The sequence below is a fragment of the Lissotriton vulgaris genome, chromosome 2_1 (assembly GCF_964263255.1).
Source record: "Lissotriton vulgaris chromosome 2_1, aLisVul1.2, whole genome shotgun sequence".
Lineage (NCBI taxonomy): Eukaryota > Metazoa > Chordata > Amphibia > Caudata > Salamandridae > Lissotriton > Lissotriton vulgaris.
Window position 1 is genome coordinate 1,946,652,084 of NC_141687.1, and position 20,299 is coordinate 1,946,672,382.

General features: G+C 47.9%; 1 protein-coding gene across 1 annotated transcript in view; it reads left to right on the forward strand.

Annotated features, from left to right (window-relative positions):
• ABHD2 (abhydrolase domain containing 2, acylglycerol lipase) overlaps window positions 1-20,299 on the forward strand; it is a 331,643-nt gene that overhangs the window by 207,015 nt on the left and 104,329 nt on the right. The gene's annotated exons all lie outside the window — the stretch shown is intronic.

Here is a 20,299-nt window from a genome sequence, read left to right on the forward strand (position 1 = left end):
GGCCATATTACCAGAACACCCTAACTCCCATGTGACTAACATTCTATGGCAAATCGATCCTTACAAAAGTACAGGTTACACCCCTTTGCCAAATTTGATCTTGAAAACAAATACACAAATGATGAAATATTTTAGTTCATTCACAAATAGACTCATATAAATTATAATTTAAATGGAAAAGTTGGGGCTGTTCTTGATACTACTGAAGTTACCCATTGTCTATACTACAATCGATTTGATGCAGTTTCACTGTTCCCACAAATAAATCTGAGGACACCAACATAATTTTCAGTCTCCAGTTTCAAATTCCTTAACTTTTACGGAACGTTTTGAAATGTTCAATCTTAAATTCTCCTTCTTTATTTATGTTCACTTTTTTAAATCCGTTAATATTCAATTATCTGATAGAGACTTATAGCCACAGATTCCTCACCTTAGAATGCTCAGCGCTGCGTACACCAATGACTACACACAGAGTGACTTGCGCTGTGCCTATTTAGACGCCACCCCATAGCGCTGACCTCAGTTCCATCTGTTCCGGTCCCTCAGTGCGGATCCAGATTCATCTCCCCACAGTCCTTTTTGTGATTGACTTTACCTTTTTATTTGCAACTAGTGTGCCTTTTTGTATTTTTTTCCTTAAGTCACCGAAAAAAATCTACAGGGTTCAAACCTTGTGGCACCTGTCATCGACCCCCACTTGATGAGTCTGTAGTTACTGGAGTGGGACTATGACTGCGTAGTGTGTGAAGTGAAAGACAATAAAACGTAAGGCCATCCACAAAGGAGCCATGAAACGTTTAGCTGCTCTGCGCTGCTCAAGGTCCCATTCATGAGGGAGTTCTTGAGACCACTCCCATAGTTCCTCGCGTCAGTCCTCGTTTCACTCCAAGACTAATTCTGATACGCCCCACAAGAAGTTCAAGCACTCTTCGATTTCTGCTCGTTGTTTCCAATCTTTGGAGGACACGAGGGAACAACTCCATCAAATTCCAGATTCGCTTGTAAGTGGTCCCTGTGCAGCCAGAGCCAGAAACTGGATCTGCTCCTTGCTTCACTGAATTTCCTGGCACCAGAGCGACCCAAAACCATCTCACCTCCCAAAATTCTAGGAACTTTTAACAGGCAATGGACCTAATTTTTTGGCTCCTTCCTGTCACATGTGTTAGGGAGGGCCTTTGACTGTAGATATACCGGCAGGTTTTCACTCCCTGCCAGTCAACCCCTTAGGACGGCCACGTCTGTGACTTTGTGACTCCTCTGGAGACTGTTCCAGCGGCACTGTCTCTGGAACCATTATGCCCATCAGCGGCGCTGAACCCTAAGTCATTCCCGACTCCGACATTGACCCTGACCTGCATTGCACAATGTTTGTTCCAGCGCCAACCTGGCCCACACGGGCTGAATTGAGACAGAACCCTATTTCCCTGAAGGGCTCCTTGTGGAACATGAATAGAGAGGATCTGAGTATCCTTATTCCTACACTGACTCCCAATCAGAGCCCATGGCCGATGGCCACTAGTATGAGGACCTGGCTGATGCCACTAGTCTGGTTACCTCACCAGACACAGACCTCTTGCCTTCCACAGTGGATATGAAGGAAGGGGCTTCCTCTGTGATGGGGGTGCGGAGGGTGGCTGAGGTTGTGGTTCAATTCAAAATGAATGTTTTGACACAGGTGCTTCAACCGGGGGTATTTCCATTAGAACCCTTACTAACCTTCAGTGAAGCCATCCTGCTTGGGGGCTGGGAAAAGCCCTGCACTGGCACTCTTGTGCACAGGACCAATGAGTGCCAACATTGTCCTGCTCCTGGGGACGCAGCCTTCTTTTTCCATCACCCTACCCCTAAGAGTCTGGTAGTCAAGGCCTGAACTTATCCTGGGATATTCTCTACCACACCATCAAATAAGGAGTCAAAGTGGGTGGATATCTTTGTAAAGAGGACTTTTAAAAAAAAAAAACCTTTATTAAAAACAAAGAATAGTGAACACAGCATGGTTGGTGCCTACAACCCTGGTTGGTCCGGCAGCGAAAACACTGAGGATGACACCCAACCAGGAAGCCAGGCGATACACAGCAAGTCGCCTACAACCACTTCGGGACGGCCGCGTAAACGATGACATTGCTCACAAAGTAAGGGGACCTGGGGGATATCAAACCATATGAAGCAGGGGTGCCTGAGCCATGATCATCAGCTGTAAACGTGATTTACGCATGTCTCCATGCTAGCCTTATCCGGGTGCATGCTATCCTGAGCCCCTGCTGTGACCCTGATGAGGCGCCTGCTCCCAGATATCCCCCACCATGCACGCAAAAATGCGATGTCGAGTGCAACACTCCGGTGAACGTGTGTTAGGTCCGATGGCCAGGGTGGCTTCAAGAAAAAGAGGAATGAAAACCCCAAACATGTCAACTTATACAAATCAACGAAACAGGTTATGGCGTAACCCCTGGTGTATGTCATCTGGCATATATCAGAGATGGGTGTGTAACAGAGGGGATCCAGCTCCAGCTCAAGCAGTCGTCGGAGTGTGCCTTGCAGAGTGGGCGCGCCCAGAATTTAGTCGCTTGGGAAAAGCTGGAGAGCTTTAAGTTTTGGAGGATTAAAGCATGTGAACTAAATGCGCATTAGGAAGGATATTAAGGGCTGCCATTCGCGCTGAAATTTATTTTCCAGGCTGTGGGAGAGTTGTTTAATTGCCAGAATATGCCGTACTCTTGCAAACCATTGGGCCATAGAGGGAGGAGAGGTGCTCTTCCATGTGCATGCTATAAGTTGTCGTGCTGCTAGGAGCAAATGGCTGACTAGAGCCCAGTCCGCCCCGGTCATTGCCTTAAGGGAAGGGGGGCGTATGCCGATGATAGTCACGTGCTGCAAGTGTGGAATCTGGTATCCCACAATACCCCTGGTGTGTCCTAAGTCATCCTTCCAGAAGGTAGTTATCACCTGGCATCGCCCTTCCCACAGGGCCAACAGTAGCTGGGGACCGTCCGGTATATAGCCGCCAGACTGGAGTGTGTATAGTACCATAGGAGCATTCATTTTTATGCGATTTCCCAGGAGGCAAGGCAGCGATAGAACTTGGGGATGTCTTGCCATAGTGTGTCCCATTGCTTGTGGAAGATACCCTCCGGGGTTACTTGTTGCCAGGCAGTCTGATATTTGTGGGTGCGAATCGGGGTTGAGTTCTGTATCACCTGGTAGGTTTTGAGATCAATCCCCTAGTACCAGTAAAGGCTTGCACTAGCTTCTCAAATGGTGTGAAGGGGCGCGCCGCTGCCGCATGCATCCCCGGGGTGGACAGCCAGTGCTGTAGCTGCATGTATTGAAACCTCGCCATGGGTGGACGGGGGTGGGGGGGGTGTAAATTCCCCCCTGCTGGCCTCAAACATATTTATATCCACTCCCTAAACGCGCGAATCTGTAAGCCCGGCAGGAATTCTGGGTTACGAACGGTAGGGGTATTTGGGGACTGTAACATAGTTTAGCCCTTTTTTACCGCTGTCCTATCCCAGTTGTTAAGTACTGTTTTTTTTGGGAGTCGCGACATATGCTCTTCAGGGCGAGCATGTTTAGGCAGCCAAGCAAGGTCCAACAATAGCCGGCAGGCCACCGCATGGTCTATGTGGAACCAATGCTTTTCACTTTCGCGCACCACTCATTCAGAGATATACCATGGTTGGGCCTCCCAATAGCAAATTAGGGCAATCTAGACCCCCGCCCCTCTCTATCCCGCAGACACATCAGTAGTGAGGGTACTATCCGAAATCTCTTCTCATTCCACACAAAGGTACACGGGTCTCCCTGGAGGTGCTGAATGTCCACTTGTGGGACCGGCGTCGGCAATGTCTAAAACCTGTATAAGACCCATGGTAAGATGTTCATTTTAATAACAATGTGCTCCAGCCAGGACATATGCAGAAGTCTCCATCTCTGGAGGTCTGCCGGCACTGAGCGATGAAGAGATGCCAGGTTAACATTAGACCAGGAGGTAAGCGAGGGGGTGATATGCAGCCCCAGTTACTTACTAGAGTACAAGATCCAGCGGAAAGGGGTCAGCCCCTGTAGTACTTCGCCTCTACTGCCGGGATGTTAATGTTGAGGACGGAAGACTTAGTAAGATTAATCTTGAAGCCAGAGACCGCTTCAAAGGCCTGTAAGCTTTCGACTACACAGGGTAGTGAATATTCTGGCTGGGTCAGAGTGAGGAGAAGTTCATCCACAAACTAGTTAATTTTGTGTCTGACCGCCAAGCAACAGGCTCCTTATCCCTTCCAGAGTCCTCAACCGTAAGGCCAGAGGTTCTACTGCTAACGCAAAAAGCAGGGGTGAAAGAGGCTACCCCTGTTGCGTACCACGATGAAACGATATCTGCCTCGTAGTTAGCCCATTCACCCTGATGCAGGCTGATGGGGCAACGTACCACGCCATGATCTTTGAGATGAACTCTAGTCCGAGGCCTATTCTATCCAGGACGATGCAGGGGTAGGACCAGTCCACCCTATCAAATGCCTTCTCCGCGTCGAGCGAGAGAAGTCGGGTGGAAATATTCATACGTCAGGCCTTCTTGAATAGGTGGGCAATACGACGAAAGTTATCCACACCCTGCCTGTGGCGAATAAACCCTACCTTGTCCGGATCAATAAGTCCAGGGAGGTAGGGGTCGAGCCCCTAGCTAATATTTTAGTAAACAGCTTAGCAGTGCTATAGGGCGGTAGGAAGAGCATTGTGCTGGGTCCTTGCCAGCTTTGGGGATGAGGGAGCTCTCGGCCATTGCCATGGTGGGTATAAGCCCCATAATCATACGAGAAGGAGTTGAACAAGCGCAAAAGTGTTCTTGTAACTGAGGAAGGTAGAACCTGGACCAGGTGTTTTACCTAGAGGAAGACTTTGTGTAGCTACCCTCAATTCCCCCAGTTTAATGGGATCATCTAAGAGTTGCATGATGTTTGGGAAGGGGTTCCCATTCACAATCAGCAAGGTAGGCATAAAGTCTCATGGGAAAAGGATTTTCCCGAGGGTATAGGCGTTGGTAGTCATCACAGAAAGGCTCAGGCTTATGTTCCGCGGTTATCCATGTATCTTAGCGATATACGCCTTAGCCTGACGCTGGCGCAATGGTCGAGCCAATAACCTGCCCACTTTGTTCCCGTTCTCATAATACCTCTGCTGTAGGGACAGAAGGGCACGCTCTGCTTTACCCACACGTGCACTCGTAACTGATTACGCAGGATAGCTAGCTATCTTTTTCTCCGCCGAGTTTAGGGCCTCTTTGTCCTCCCTCTCGAGTTGCTTAATCTTGGCTGTGAGTGTTGATTCCACTAGTTTTGCCTCCCTGCCCCTGGCAATAGCAATAGATGTTATCTTGCCCCTGTATCGTGGCCTTAAAGCCATCCCACAATGTGTGTAGAGAGGTGTCAGGGGAGGCATTGAGCTGGAAGTATTTAGTAATCCCCTTCAGAATCTCCTCTACATCTACCGGGTCATGCAGGAGGTGTAAGGGCATGTGCCATCGGGGGGCACTGGGCGGGAGAGTGGCCCGATCTTCCCATATAAGCTTGAGATGGGCATGTCGGAAATGGATATATCCGAGAGTTCTACTGTGCGAAGGCATTTAAGAAGAGAGGGGGTAACGGAAAAATCAATGTACGAATAGGAGGTGTGCACGTGTGAGTAGTATGAGTAATCTCTAACACCGGGGTGCTTATATCGCCATGCATCTACTAAGCCCAGGTCCTCAATGTCTTGCTAAAGATGTGCCAACATGGCCCCAGTACTATGGAATATCGCGCCGGTTCGGTCAAGGTCCCAAACTAAGTTAAAGTTGCTGCATACTATGATCTCACCCTCCACTCCGGTGAGCTGCTCGTGCAAAACACATCTGGTATATGCATCCTGTGCTGTTTTAGGGTCGTAAAAATTAAGCAGCTGGCGCTTCCCTTTTAACAGTTGCAGACGTAAGTAACGCCCCTCCCCACCCGTGTCTCCAGAGTGACCGAGGTGTAATAGTTCGCCTTACATAGCACCCCTTACAGTCTGCCCTCATTAGGAGGGTCTCCTGGAGCATTATGACGTCTGGGTCATGGTGGAGAATGTAACGCCGTATTTGTTTCGGTTTGTACGGAGAGTTGAGGCCCCAGACATTTAGTGAAAGCAGCTTGATGTCTCATAGAGAAGGTGAGGCTTCTACAAGTGGCGTGTAAGCACCGCTCCATAATTCTAGCATGTGGTGTGTTGTAAGCCAGATTTCCCATTATCCTAATCAGCGGCATCCCCTTCCCCACAGCAGCCTCAAGCAGACCCGGCCCACTCTGTCTCTGGCAGCGGGGGAGGCTCCACTTTATAGATAATGATTGTCCCACTGTTTGTGTCCCCCCTCCCCCATAGCAGCCAGTGTCACACCAGTATCCCTGTTAACATCAAATGTGACCTGCGCAAGAGACCAAAGAAGTACAAAAAGCAACAGCGGACAAACTGGGCCCAACAAAGTCTTCTCTATCCGCAGAGATCATCACTGAGGTTCTCTAATCCCACTGTAGGAGTCACACTCTAGGAGAGAAGATTTGGGGGAACGGGCCATCAGGGGCATAGCCAGAATGTCAGATCACCATCAACACGATCCCAGAATGCCCCCCGGGGCCCACCAAGCATAGTCGCAAAGTTTCCAGGATGAGGCTCCATGATCGATGCTATCCGCATCTGAATCCTCCGATCAGCCACAGCAGACTCTGGGTATGTTACAAGCAACCACTTCCTTGATGTCTTTATATAGAGCCAGTAGTCGAGTGGGTGAATGGCCCCCACTGAGGCTGCGCAAGTGATAGATGACCTCTTTTCTTGCCTCCTGTGACGACAGACCTGCATGCTGCTTATGTGAACGTTGCGGGAGAACTGTGTCCCATCTGGGCTTAAGATCGCGGCCCGAGGTGCCCAAGGAGGAAGAGCTTTCATCTGCTGGGCATTCCTCGGGCAGGCCCAGCAAGGCCCCGGCCTCCGTCAGCGAGTGCAGTGAGGGGCGCTTGCCCTTCCACTGAAACAAGAGCACAAAAGGGTGGCCCCACTGATATTGGATGCCCTGTGTGCGTAGCTTATCAGTAACAGGCTATAAAGACTTGCAGTGTACGGAGGGTGACGGCAGAGAGGTCCTGGTAGAGTTGGATTGCATGAGCCTGAAATTTGATGTGTCTTATTTCGGGCCGCCTGCATGATTGCTTCCTTTACCTTGAGAAAGTGCACCCGGTGAGGATATCCGGTTCACTGTCCTTGCGAGCCGCTCCTTCAAAAACTCTGTGGGCCCGATCAAGGGCGGGCGGGGAAGCATCTTCATCTCCTCGTACTGCCTGCAAGAGCTCTGCAGTGAACGCCATTATATCTATGCCTTCGGTGCCAATCAGTACCCCCGTATGCGAATGTTGTTGTGGCGTTCCTGTTTTCAAGATCCTCCTGCTTGGTCTGAACCTCAATCTGTTGATCCTCCAAGGCATCAATGAGCCACAGTAGCATCTCGTGATCCTCTAACCACGCATCCACAGTCCGCTCCAGGTCGTCAACCGGGTCGCCCACCTCAGTTACTTCTCTCCGGATATCACGGAGCCCTGACTTGAATTCCTCTTTGAGGGAAGAAATATCGGTATGTATATCCTGCAGAAACAGGTCCATGTATCCTTGAGTGACTAGCGACGAGGGTTCCTCGCCCATCTGGTCCGCGCCGAGGACAAACAAAAACACAGGAGCTCATGCGGCAGTGAGGTGCGATGTCAGCGGGCCTTGACATCAACGGGGGTCCCAGGGCACAATCCATGCCCACCCAGATACCCGCCAAGCAGTTCCGCTCCCTACAGTCTTTGAAGCTCTCAAAACCGCTAGGGGGGCCCCCCCGAGAGGACCGAGCACAGACTCAGCCCCAGCACATCAGACGAGCTATCCACTGCGCCCCAGAAAGGAGAGAGGGGGTGGGCTTGCAGTGGCTTACCAGGTGTAGATGACGGCCCCCCACGCAGCTGCTGTCTATTTCGACGCGAAGGTCTGGTCGGCACCCAGGTAAGATGCGGAAAGTTGCAATGGTGTTGATGCTGGCGCAGGGGCGCCCCCAACGAAAGTCAATATATCTTCAGCACGAAGCGCAGGTAGTGATCCGGGCGCCCCCACAGTCCATGGGAGCAGGGGCAAACGCCCCAGGCGGTTTCCCCTAAAGGGGCGGACTCTGCATCAGTCCGGGGATGCCAGGCAAGTGCTGCAGCTACCTGAGCAAGATTGCGGCCGTCGCCCTTGTCGTCAGCTCCTCTTGAACTGGAAGCACAAGATGGTGTCATCTTTGGAGTGGAGGCAGGCAACAGTCCAAGGGGCCCCTCGTATAATTCTGAGGGGGTCTGAGACAGGCAGCACTCCTCAGATCGCAGCCGCGGGTCCCAGGCAGCGACAAAATGGTGTCCGCCAGCCACCGCCACAGCTCCTCGCTGTCCTCAGCCAGCCCTCTAGTGCATGATCAGTGAGCAGGAGAGCCCCCGCGGGCTCCAGGCGCAGGGTCAGGTGTCCAGGTCCCCACTACTGCTCCGGAGTGCTGAAATTGCCGTGCAGTAAGCCCCGGGGAGACGGAGCACACCAGAGATACGTCGTACACCAATGCCGCCCTCTTTTCTTTTTGTTACTGCTAGCCTGGTACTGAGGTCTATGAACAATGTGGGCTTATTGGGATATTATTCTCATACTGTGAGGAATATGGTTTCGCAAGTGCTGCCTATGATCCCAGATGAGACTCTGGCCATAGTTCCCCAAGATAATGCTGACATCCAGGAAAGTTCATAGTTCCCCAAGCTAATGCTGACGCAGGAAAGTTCATATTCGGATGTGGGTTTAATGCGACTGACTCACTGGGCAGAGCCATTTTTTTCTATGGTGGTGCTTCGACATCATGCTTGGTTGAGGAAAACTAACTTTTCAGGGGATGTCCAAACCTTGCTCATAGACATGGTCTTTGAAACCTGTCTGTTTGGAGATGAGGTGGATTTGCCTGTTCAAGGACAATAAGGTAGGGGTTATCAGCCATATCTCCTAAGAGCATTATCACTTTGCTGTACTACTCCCTCGTCTTACAAGTGCCCCCTCGGTGTTCCCAAAGGTGTTGGCTGGGGTTGCAGCACATCTGTAGAGGACGGGGGTACCAGTCTTACCCTACTTCGACAATTGGCTTTTAAAGGCCGACTCACCACAAGCAGTCTTCTTCCACCTGCACTCGCTGGGGTTCACTATCAATGGGCCAATGTCCCCACCTGACTCCCTCTGAGATGTTCCCCATCATCAGAGCTGTCCTGGATAGAGTGCAGATTTGGGCTTAACCTCCGGAATAGCAAGTCCAGGATATTCGGGCTATGATTCTGATGTTTGAGCCTCAATCCTGGATTTTGGTGAGACTTACTGGGTGGCTGCTGGGTCTCATCACCTCTTGCATCTTGTTGATAAAACATGCGTGTTGGCGTACGTGGGCTCAGCAGTGGGTCTCAAAGTTGGCAAAGCTTCAGTGAAACGTCTTTGCCTAGTCCAGATATCAGAGGGAACTGCAAAAGATCTGCAGTGGTGGCTCATGGACCACAATTGAGCCAGCAGCAGACCACTCTCTCTCCTCCCCACCCAGAGCTCACAGAGGTGACGGATGCATCACTCGTGAAGAGGGTTAGCAATCTAGGAGACGTGGAGATCAGAGGAATCTTGTGTCCAGCGAAGTCTGTGCTTCATATAAAGCCTGCTGGAGCTCTGGAGGATTCGGTTGGCATTAAAAGCCTTTCCTCCTTCAATCAAGGGAAGGCTAGTGCAAGTGTTCATGGACAACACCACCACCATGTGGTATTGCAACAAACAGGACAGGGTTATGAATCCTTTGTCAAAAGACCCTGCGTCTCTGGACATGGCTAGAATGTCTGGACATTTCCATGTTGGTTCAACATCTGGCAGGCTCTCTAAACGCCAGAGCGAGTAAACCTTGCCTAGTGGGTTACGCATGGTGTCTTCATCTGGAGGTGGTGCAAGGTCTCTTCCGAGATTGAGGAGAGCCCTGGTTAGATCTATTCGCCACAGTCACGAATGGCCAATGTCAGCACTTTTACGCGCTGGAGTTTCCAATAAGGTTCTTGGTTTGAAGATTTTTATCTTGAGTGGAGTTCAGGACTCCCATACACCTTAATGCCGATATGTCACATGTCCAGAGTTCTCAAGAAGATCCAGAACGACAGGGCCCAAGTAATCTTAGCAGCTCCTAACTGCGCTGGGAGGGAATGTTATCCCAAAATCCTGATCATAATCTCTGTCCTCCAGTCAGTTTGCTCATTCAGAAGGAACAGATGTTGCAGCAACAGTACAGGGTACTGCACCCGAACCTGTATAATGTCCACCTTCATGTTTGGAAATTTGAGTGGAGACAGTTGAAGGTATTTGATCTCCCTCCCGCATTATGTAATATCAGTCTGGCAGCCAGACATTCTTCTGAATTTTTCTTTTCCTACCAATAAGACAAGTTTGTGGCATGGTGTACATCTAAATCATTTGATCCTCTCTGTACTCTTATCCAAGGTTCTCCTTTTCACTCCATCCCTGTCCTGGCACTGCTTTGCTTTAGGCACAGTGAAAGAATATCCGTCTGCTATTTACACCTTTCCGCTGTTGATAAATCAACCTTCCCTGTTTGTCACCTGTTTTGACTTGATTCTATAAAGGTTTGTTGCATATGTTTCCTCCCCTTGATTATGCCCCAGTAGGACTTAAATTTTGGTCTTACGTTTATCATGTTTTCCTCTTTTGAGCCGATGCACAACTACCCTCTCTGATTCTGTACTGTCAAAACTGTCTTCCTTGTGATGATGATATTGCTAACCCTCCTGGCAGAAGTGCAGGTGCCTTCATTACCCGCTCCCTGAATTTTATTCTTCACAGATAATCCGGTTCTTAGTACTCGCACATCCTTTTTGCCAAAGGTGTTCATATATTTCCACTTCACGCAGAACATCACCCTGCCTAGCTTTTTTCCCCCCTCCTCATAGTTCTAAAGAAGAGGAGAGACCCCCCCAGCCTAGATCCAAAAAGAGTGTTATTGTTCTGTATTGATCATAAAAAAGAATTCCGGGTAGGTGTCAACTTTTTGTTGGATTTTCAAGGGCACAGTAAGGGGAAAGCAATTCAGAAGAGAATCATCTCTCAATGGAACATTACCTGTATTAAGATCTGCTACTCAGTGGCCATGAAACAGCACCTGTTGGCTTACGAGCTCAATCCACCAGAGCTACAGCTGTAACCACTGCGTTTGCTAGAAAGGTCCCAGTCCTGGACATTTGTCAGGCACCTATGTTCGCATCACTGCACATGTTTGCCAAATACTGCTACTTCGATAGTCCAGTCTGGTGAGAAGGGCATTGAGCCTGTCCGTTCTCCAGACTTCTTAAATTAAAACAGTCCATAGAACCACCTACGGGGAGAGATTGCTTTGGTGTCTATTTTAAGGTAAAGAATCTGTGGCTAGAAGTCTAATAGTTGAACAAGTTACTTACCTTCAGTAACACTTTAGCTAGCAGAGACTCTGTAGCCTCAGATTCCTTGCTGACCATTCCATCCACCCCATTCTGCGAACTGTCTTCTCACATTCAGAGATCCTTTTGGACCTTGTAGGCACAGAAGTAATTTCTCCTCAGCTTGGCTGTGTGCTTCGGATGTAGAAAAAGCCCAGAACTGAGGTCCATGTGTTGAGGTGGCACCTATAAAGGCACCACGCATGTCACTTCCAGCGCGAACAATGATAATGACGACAATGCCACAGGGAGCTGAACAACGCCACCTACCAGCATTCAGGGGGGCGTTTGCTGCAAAATTTCCAGATTCAGTTTGACGCCTGGGAATTTCTAAAGTAAGGAATCTGAATTAGATAGACTCTCTACCAGAGATAGCGCTACCAAAGCTAGGTAGCTTGTTCTTCTAAGCAGTTAGGGACCCACTGAGTAAGCATTACGGACTCCAAGGGTCCCTGGACCACAGGTTAAGAACCTCTGGTGTAGATCTCTATATTGACTGAAGCATTCATAAATGCATGACTTTTGTTCCATAGTATCCGCTATGTGTCAGACAGAGTGTTTTGAAGTCAGTCCTGTGCCTCACAGGCAATCAATGGAAATCTGTTCTTGCTCGAGATAAAGACATGATTGTCTAACTGCAAAATAATGTATTGTTTGTAATTTATTGATTGTTGCTTCATATAATGTAGGATATATGATGTTGTAATGGTCAATTCTGAAGATAACCGAATCCTAGAATTTTAAGACCTGATATTTTCTCATTAGAAAGGGTAGGATCTTTCCTATGATCTTTAGGCTATGAATCAGAAACTACATTTGTTGTACTTTGAAGTCCAGCTTCCTGTTAAGGATAACCCAGAGTGATTTGACATTAGGTGGGGGTGGATAGCCATCACCAAATTGCAAAGGCCTGTTGAGATTTTGGCAGTGTTTTTTGTCCTTCTCTTTTACAAGGATCTGTTTTTTTAATGGTCAATTTGAGGAAATCTAGAGCCATCCAAGATTAAACTAGCCCAGGAATTCCGTAAAGTTAGTGGATGATGTGGGCACTCTGTCCTTCGAGCTGCTCAATTAAGTTGCATGCTATCTGCATAAGACTCTGCAAAACAGCTGTAAAGTAACTTTGACTACAAATATAAAACTTTCCATCATGTAATTACCATAATTGCCCTCCGAACCCTAATAGTATATGATATATTGGGAGTAATTATAATAGATGTATTTGCATTCATAGACCTCAAAAGCCCCAAAGATTTTTTATTTTTTTGGGGATAAACCAGATTTTATTTTGCACACCTACATATATGCCTTTTCAAGGGCAGTTGAAATAATACTGCAGAGAACATAGTGAAGTTTCTAACTAAAGCACCGGCAGCCATCTCCTCTCAAAATATTGTTTTCTCTGTAAAACACTCTAGAAAGGAAAAACTCCAACCTGCTAAAAAAAAAAGCACGGAAATCCAGTTTGTATAATAATCTTCATCAGCTGCCATCCTCAGGTTTTGAAAGAAAAAACAGTTGTCAAAGGCATTTCCTTGGACATCCATGGGACATGACTCATCAAGGATCATGAGACGATCGTTGTCGATGACGACTGCTCCATCGACTGCAAAACCATTGCTAACACTGACTGCCACTCCAAGGATGTTCCGCCATTGAGGACACTGACGACAAATCGAGGATTAGTGCCCAACAACACAGTCTTAAGTTGGGTTTTCCTACGAAGGCTACCTTTTCACCCATAAAGTTGACCGCAGGCTACCTACCCAGAATTTTAGACTCTGAAATGGGGGAAGATCATCGCAACCAAGGCATCTCGGAAACTTCCTATGGCCCTACTCAACTGGATGTGCGTTGCAGAGCAAAGGTTTATGGGCGACCCAGACCTTCGTAGTTGACATCCCTCCTCTCTCTTATGGACCTCCTTTTTATAGTAAACAGCCAAAGGGTATGCAGGTGCCTGTTGCATTGTTGTCAACTTTGTAACAAATGTTAAACCATTTTCAAAGGTTACTTCTTCTGCAACCTACAGGGCAATCAACTCCTGCCCCACCCTTGCTACCTACTGCACCTATTCTACCTACCCTACTTTCCCTACCTTGACCACCTACGCCTCTTCTGCTGCCCTGCCTCCAATAGAGACGCCTCCCAGAGATTTCAAACAATCACTGGTCCTACCAATTTCTGAAGGCATGTGGGATTAAAACTCAGCAGAGTCTGCTCAGATTTGGAGGAAGAAGAACTCCCACAGAGAGATGACGGAGGTGAGCTGGAATAGGATGACAACCTCTTACCCTAAGAAGGCAATAGATCACACGCCCACCCACTTTCTTTTTACTGATAACATAGCTCTCTAATGGAGAGAGCAGCTAAAAAGTTCAATGTCCCAATGGCTTCAGCAAAGGAGGAATGCTTTCTTTATAATTTTATAGATCATCCACATCCTGGACCATGTCTCGTCTGAAGGCCTAAAACTGATGAAGACACCTGCTACAGTTCAAACTGTGGTTCCACGTTTGGTGGAAAAGTACAGGATTTGGTTCTTGCCTGACTTAAAGGTCACTGAAAGCCAGACTGTGTTACTTCTCAGTGACCCAACGCAAATCAAAATACCAGATCATGCCATCATCAGCCCTCGAGACGGAAATGACCACCACATTGTAGAAGGGCAAGGGCAATACAGATAGTTTGAGACCATAAGGAGTTTTCCTGGTGTTAGTGATATGAAGCATCGAATAAAAGACATTCCTTCATCGTGCCCGTTTTCTGGAGTAGAAGATTAGGTCATTGATTAGTTTACCCTTATCTCAGATACATAGTTCTGTGCCAAGTGTTTCAGGGTCGGTTTTGAGTAGCTGATGCCTTTTAGCTGCATTTTTTATTGATTAGCACTGTGGTTCACAGTGATGGCAAGGTTAGGGCAGATCGTCTGGCCAGAAGAGAAATGCCTTTCAAAATCTCTTCAATGACAACCAAAAGAGAGCTTGGCTCGATGCAGGTGCCTCCATCCACCATCCCAATCTCAGTAGATGGAACGGAATTTCCCCTTTTGCCACCGCATGGGAGTCCATAGCATCAGACCGGTCGGTGTGGCAGATTGTACAGAAAGCACCTGTGTACCCACCGTAAAGGGAGCCTCTCGCAACAGAGATAGGGAAATTATACCACTTCCCCTAGGATCACAGCTTACTGGACTTTGGATGCAGCTTTGACTCGTCTACCGGTTTGTGTCCCCGTCGCCCTCCCCCTCTTTACATGCTGTGTCGCTTACCCTCCCCTCCTCTTTCCCACCTTCATTCTCTGTCTACTTCCCCTGCTCCTACCCCCCTCCCCTGAATCTTTCCCCTTGCCTGCTTTTTCCCTTTCGTATATGTGCTTATTGTTTATTATGACCTTTTCAAGTAACTATGTTGCCATGCTCTAAAACTATGTAACCTTTGTAACGATGTAACCTGCAACTATGATCTGATACTCATGTAAAGCGCTCTGATACCTCCGGGTCTGGCCAGCGCTATATAAAACCTTTAAATAATAATAATATAATAATAATAAGTAAGAAAGAACATTATCTTCACTTGGAAGATCTATCAAAGGAAATTCTCTCCTTCCTAATGGTAGCAATAGAGACCTGGGATTTCATGCTAGCTTCTTTTTGATAAATAAGACAACTGGACAATGGATGTCGATTAGAGACTTCAGAAAACTGAACACGTTCCTGAAAGAACTGTCTTTCTGCATGGTTATGCTCCAAGATGTCCTACTGGTGATCTAGGGAGGAGAGTACATGACCCCTCTTTATCTTGAAGATGCATATTTCCATATCCCTATGTGCTGGAGGCACAGGAAATATATCTGCATCTCAACGGCAGGGCAGCAATATCAATTCGGGGTGCCTACCTTTTTCCTCAGATCAGCACCTCGAATGTTTGCCAAATTCCTAGCACCAGTTGCTTACTTCTGCAGATGACCGGGCCACCAAGTGTACCAGTATCTGAACGAGTGGCTTGTCAAAGCTCCATTAAGGGAAGAGGTAAAAACTGCTACAGACCCATGCATCAGCCAGTTTGACAAGTTGGGATTAACGCTAAATGTAGACAGATCCTTTGTGGAACCAAAGCTCATAGTTCAGTTCCTTGGACCTATAATAGACATACCATTGAGGAAGGTTTTTCCCTCACAGGACAGAGTGAGGAAGATACTAGACATGGCAAAGGAGTTCTCCACCAGACAATCAATCACAGCCAGACTGTAAAAGTCTTTATTTGGCCTAATGTCATTCTGCATATACCCTTTTGAGGGTCTGAATGAGACCCATCCACCAAGAGCTGGAGAATCAATGGAAACAGATAGCTGATGAGATGACACAGTCCAAATTACAAGACAGTAGAAGCAGGCTCTGTTATGTTGGTAAATCCTTGCAAATCTCAATGCAGGCGTCTGTCCATCCTGTAGTGGGCAGATTGGGGCTCACAATAGATGTCATACACAGAGAAGATGGTTCATATCATTGTCCTGGAGCTTTGGGCCGTATGACTGGGCCTCATGTGTTCATCCTTACATTAGCAGGTCAAGTGGTCCTGATCTGTACGGACAATACAATGTCTGTTTCACATCGCCAAACAAGAAGGAACAAGGTCTCGCCTCTTTCAGAAGAGCCACAACAGCTATAGGACTAGGCCATTTCTCACCACATGGAGATTGCGGTGGACCACCTCCCTGGGCATCAAAACAACCAGATGGACGTGCTCATTCGAACACTATCGAACTATCTTGAATGAGAGCTCCACCAAGATGAAGCAGACTACCTCGTCCATAAATTAAATCCACCCTCCCCTGGACTTGTTTGCCACCTATAGCAATATGAAATGCCAATGTTAAGCATGCAGGTCTTGGTAACGAGGACCCAGGGGCTATACTTTTTTGATCAAATGGTCAACATATTTGTGTATACCTTCACACTGTCTCACCTGATCCCCGGATCCAGCTTTGGCACAATGCCCAACACCACTCTTGGTGTTGCGACCCGAATTAAAGACTCGAGCCTCTGCATTATCGGACTTTGTACACAGATTCAATAGTTCTGTCATATTTAGAAGCTTAGCCCCTACCCTCAAGACCACAGCAGTACGCACATCCAACCCTGACCTATCTCATCAGTATGATTGTGATTATGGGGATGACTTGTATGTGGAAGCAAACCTATTTAAAGATCTTCTGAATGCTAGTCTTCTGAATACCTCAACAGACATTGGATTACCCTCCCCCAAACATTGAGTTATCTTCTCCATATTTCACCATGGCTACAGTAGAATCCACCTCCTTCGTCACGGTGATTAGGAGGGTGGTGAGATCCTAGATCTCAACCTACCTTTGTAAGAGGTCAAAACACCTCATTGAGGCCCTGAGCACATCTCACACCTCTATAGCCATTTAATGAAGCCTGTATTGATGTCCTAGTGGGCACCTAGGCAAAACTGGGATCTTGCTTCCCCACCCCCAGTGAATAGGAAAGTAACAAGATGACACGGGCCTGCTCCCGGAGACCCAGATTTAGTTTTCCAGCACCCCACAATGGAGAGTTTAGTGATGCAGGCATCTACCAGCTGGTAGAACCTTGGTGCCTTCCCTACATTCCTGCATGAACAAGAATCCAAAATAATGGAAATGTTTGCAAAACAGATATTTTCTACCTTGCTTCTGCCAAGACCTCATACCTCCATGGTAGGATTTTACACTAGTTGTGGGACAGGGTGGCTGACATTGTGCCATCTGTCCTACAATACATCAAATCCACCTTACCGTGTCTTATTTTGAGCTTGAGGTCGGGTAACTTTTTACCACCCCAGATGGCAAAATAGCACATCAGACCAATGGGTGGTCCAGATTGTCAAACAGGGATACTTCTTACCCTTTCTATCCTACTCCTTCCAGACATATCGCCTGTACAAGTTCAAAATGCTCACACCAGCCCAAATTCTGTCTGCCCTGAAACCAGGAGACTGGATGGTAGCTCTATACTTACAGAGCACATATTTTCACCTTCCCATCCTATAGACTCAAAGGTGTTACCTGCAGTTTCAGGTAGGTCACAAACGCTTTCAGTTGTGTATACTCCCTGTTGGCTGTACCAGCGCACCTTGGCCCATCTGTGGAGGTTGGGACTACCACTCTTCCCATAGCTAGACTACTGGCTGCTGAAGGTGGGCTCGCCTCAAACAGTCATAGGACACCTTCAGACAATTCCCCAATCTACCAACCTTGTTGTTTTTTCCATCAACGTGCCTAAGTCTCACCTTTCTCGTACACAGTGGTTCTATTTCATTGGAGCTATCCAGGATACAGAACACTGTCAAGCCTTAATGAGTCCTGGGCATTCAGGCTGTGATCCAGATGTTTTAGCCCTTAACCTGAAGCGTGCTGAGAACTGATCTGAGTATTCTGGACCTCTTGGCCTTCTGCATTCTCTTTGTGGCGCATGCAAGGTGGCCCATTTGGGCTCTACAGGGGCACCTGAAGTATGTGTGTGCTCAGCATTAAAGGTACCTGTCCTTGTTTATCCAGGTGTTGAAGGAGATTGCAAAAGATCTTCAGTAGTGGCTGCTCGACTGTATTTGTACCAGCTGTAAACCCATCTCCCAACCGCACACAGACCTAATGGTTGTGACAGATGCATCATTGCTGGTTTGGGGAGGTCCTCTGGGAGAGGTTGATTTCAGAAGACTATGGTCCCTGGCAGAAGCTCACCTCCACATCAACCAGCTGGAACTGGAGGCGATTTGGTTGGCACTGAAGTCATTCCTTCCAACCTTCAAGGGCAAACTGGTGAAGATTCTCATGACTATCATGTCGAAGTGCAACAAGCAGGGTGGCTTGGGTTCTTTGACAGAAGGCCCTGCACCCCTGGATGTGGCTGAATGATCTGGACATCTTTGTTTGTACAACACCTGGCGGCATCTTATACGCCAGGGTGGATAAACTCCGCCAATGTCGCCTAACAGATCAGGAATGGAGAGGTTGTCATACTTCGAAGGATATCACCAAAGTATGCCATTGTGCACCAGATGTCCAACCAGCAGCATGAAGTGTGTGACACATAGCCGATACCATTGAATCCAACAAGACTGGGCCTGCAGCTTCTGCTGATCTTATGCTGGGTCTGGATCAAATTCCTCCTGTGACACCGCCTCTCTGCCCCTGAGAGATCTGCTGTATTCAAACTTCCCAGCACCTGGTATTAAACAGACTCAATACCTTGATGCAGTGTTCATTATTTTTACTAGAGCCATACTTACACTTGGTTTGCTTGCTTGCCCCATGGGACATATGGCGTATTCTTTGGACAACTTTTCAATACCTTACCGACTGGCGCACTTCACACCATTTTTGCTGATGCCCTAGTTAAACTGGAAGGCTTCGACTACAGCGCCTAAGGCACCGAAGGTGGCACTGCCTCCATTCTTGCTTCCTTCTCTTTTGGCGCCAGAATTGACATTCACTCCGGTGACCCGTTCGCTGCTGGCGCCAAAATCCATGCCACCAGTTTGCAACCAACAGTGCTGGGGATGTCTCCAACTATGCCACTCCGTGCCTCCTTATCAAACGCAGATACCCCAAGTAGGTAGCCTATAATCTGTTTCCCTTGATGACTCATAGATCCAGACAGAAGGCACAAATATTGCTGGAGGAGGAAAGGTTTCTCTTTGGGGACGATGATTCTCCTGGACAGACAGAGGAGGTAGCCTACAATGGATCCCAACTTTAAAAGTTTAAGAGAAGCTAGTGACCTACACACTTCTCCCCCAAATGGGAATTACTACCCCACATTAGCCTACAAGTCTCCCTTGACCAGATGATCTCACCCAGTGCTATTTCAGCGCATCCTGTTTATTGAAGCAGGGCTGGACACCACATCAAGTTAAGCCTTCCCTGATCCTCTGAGGGTTCAGGATACTCAAGCTATAATCCAGAAGTTAAAAGTTGAAGCGACCAATCCAGGCTTGATGGTCTTGTGCCTGCTCAGTCTGCTAGTCTTCTGCATTCTCTTGGTCACCCATGCATGCTGGCACATGAGGGCCCTGCAGTTGTGTCTCCACAGACAGTGGAGATTTGCAAGCCTGCATCAAGATCTCCAATGACACTGAAGCAGGTTTGCATTGGTGGAATGTGTGCAACAGCCTTTCTCAAGTACAGTCATCACAGATGCCTTCCCTCGAGGATGGGGAGCTCTTCTAGAGGAACTGGAGATCAGAAGCCTCTGGTCACCAGTAGAACACATTTTACACATCAATCTTTTGGCATTGTGGGCGATAAGATTGGCCCTCAAGGCCTTACTCACTTCCCTGTGCGGTCTGTCTGTCTAGGTCTTGATTGACAACACGACCACAGTGTAGTAAATCAGCAAACAGAGGCTAGGGGGGTTGTCTTCTCTACAGAGAAGCTGTACGACACTGGTCTTGGGCTCAGGACCATCAGATCTGTGTGGTAGCAAATCCCCTGGCCAAAGTGCTCAGTGTGCCAGCGGACAGTCTCAGCTGGTGAAATCTTACCGACAAGGAGAGGTAACTTCGCCCAGAGGTTGTAAAGAAAGTTTTCAATTGTGGAGAACTCCGCACCTGTTTGCCACTCAAAAGAATGTTCAATGCCCGACATCCTCTGCCCTTCAATATCCAATGCAGGGAGTACTAGGGGATACGTTTCCCTTGTGCTTGCGCTATCAGCTTTACTACGGGTTTTCTGCATTTAAC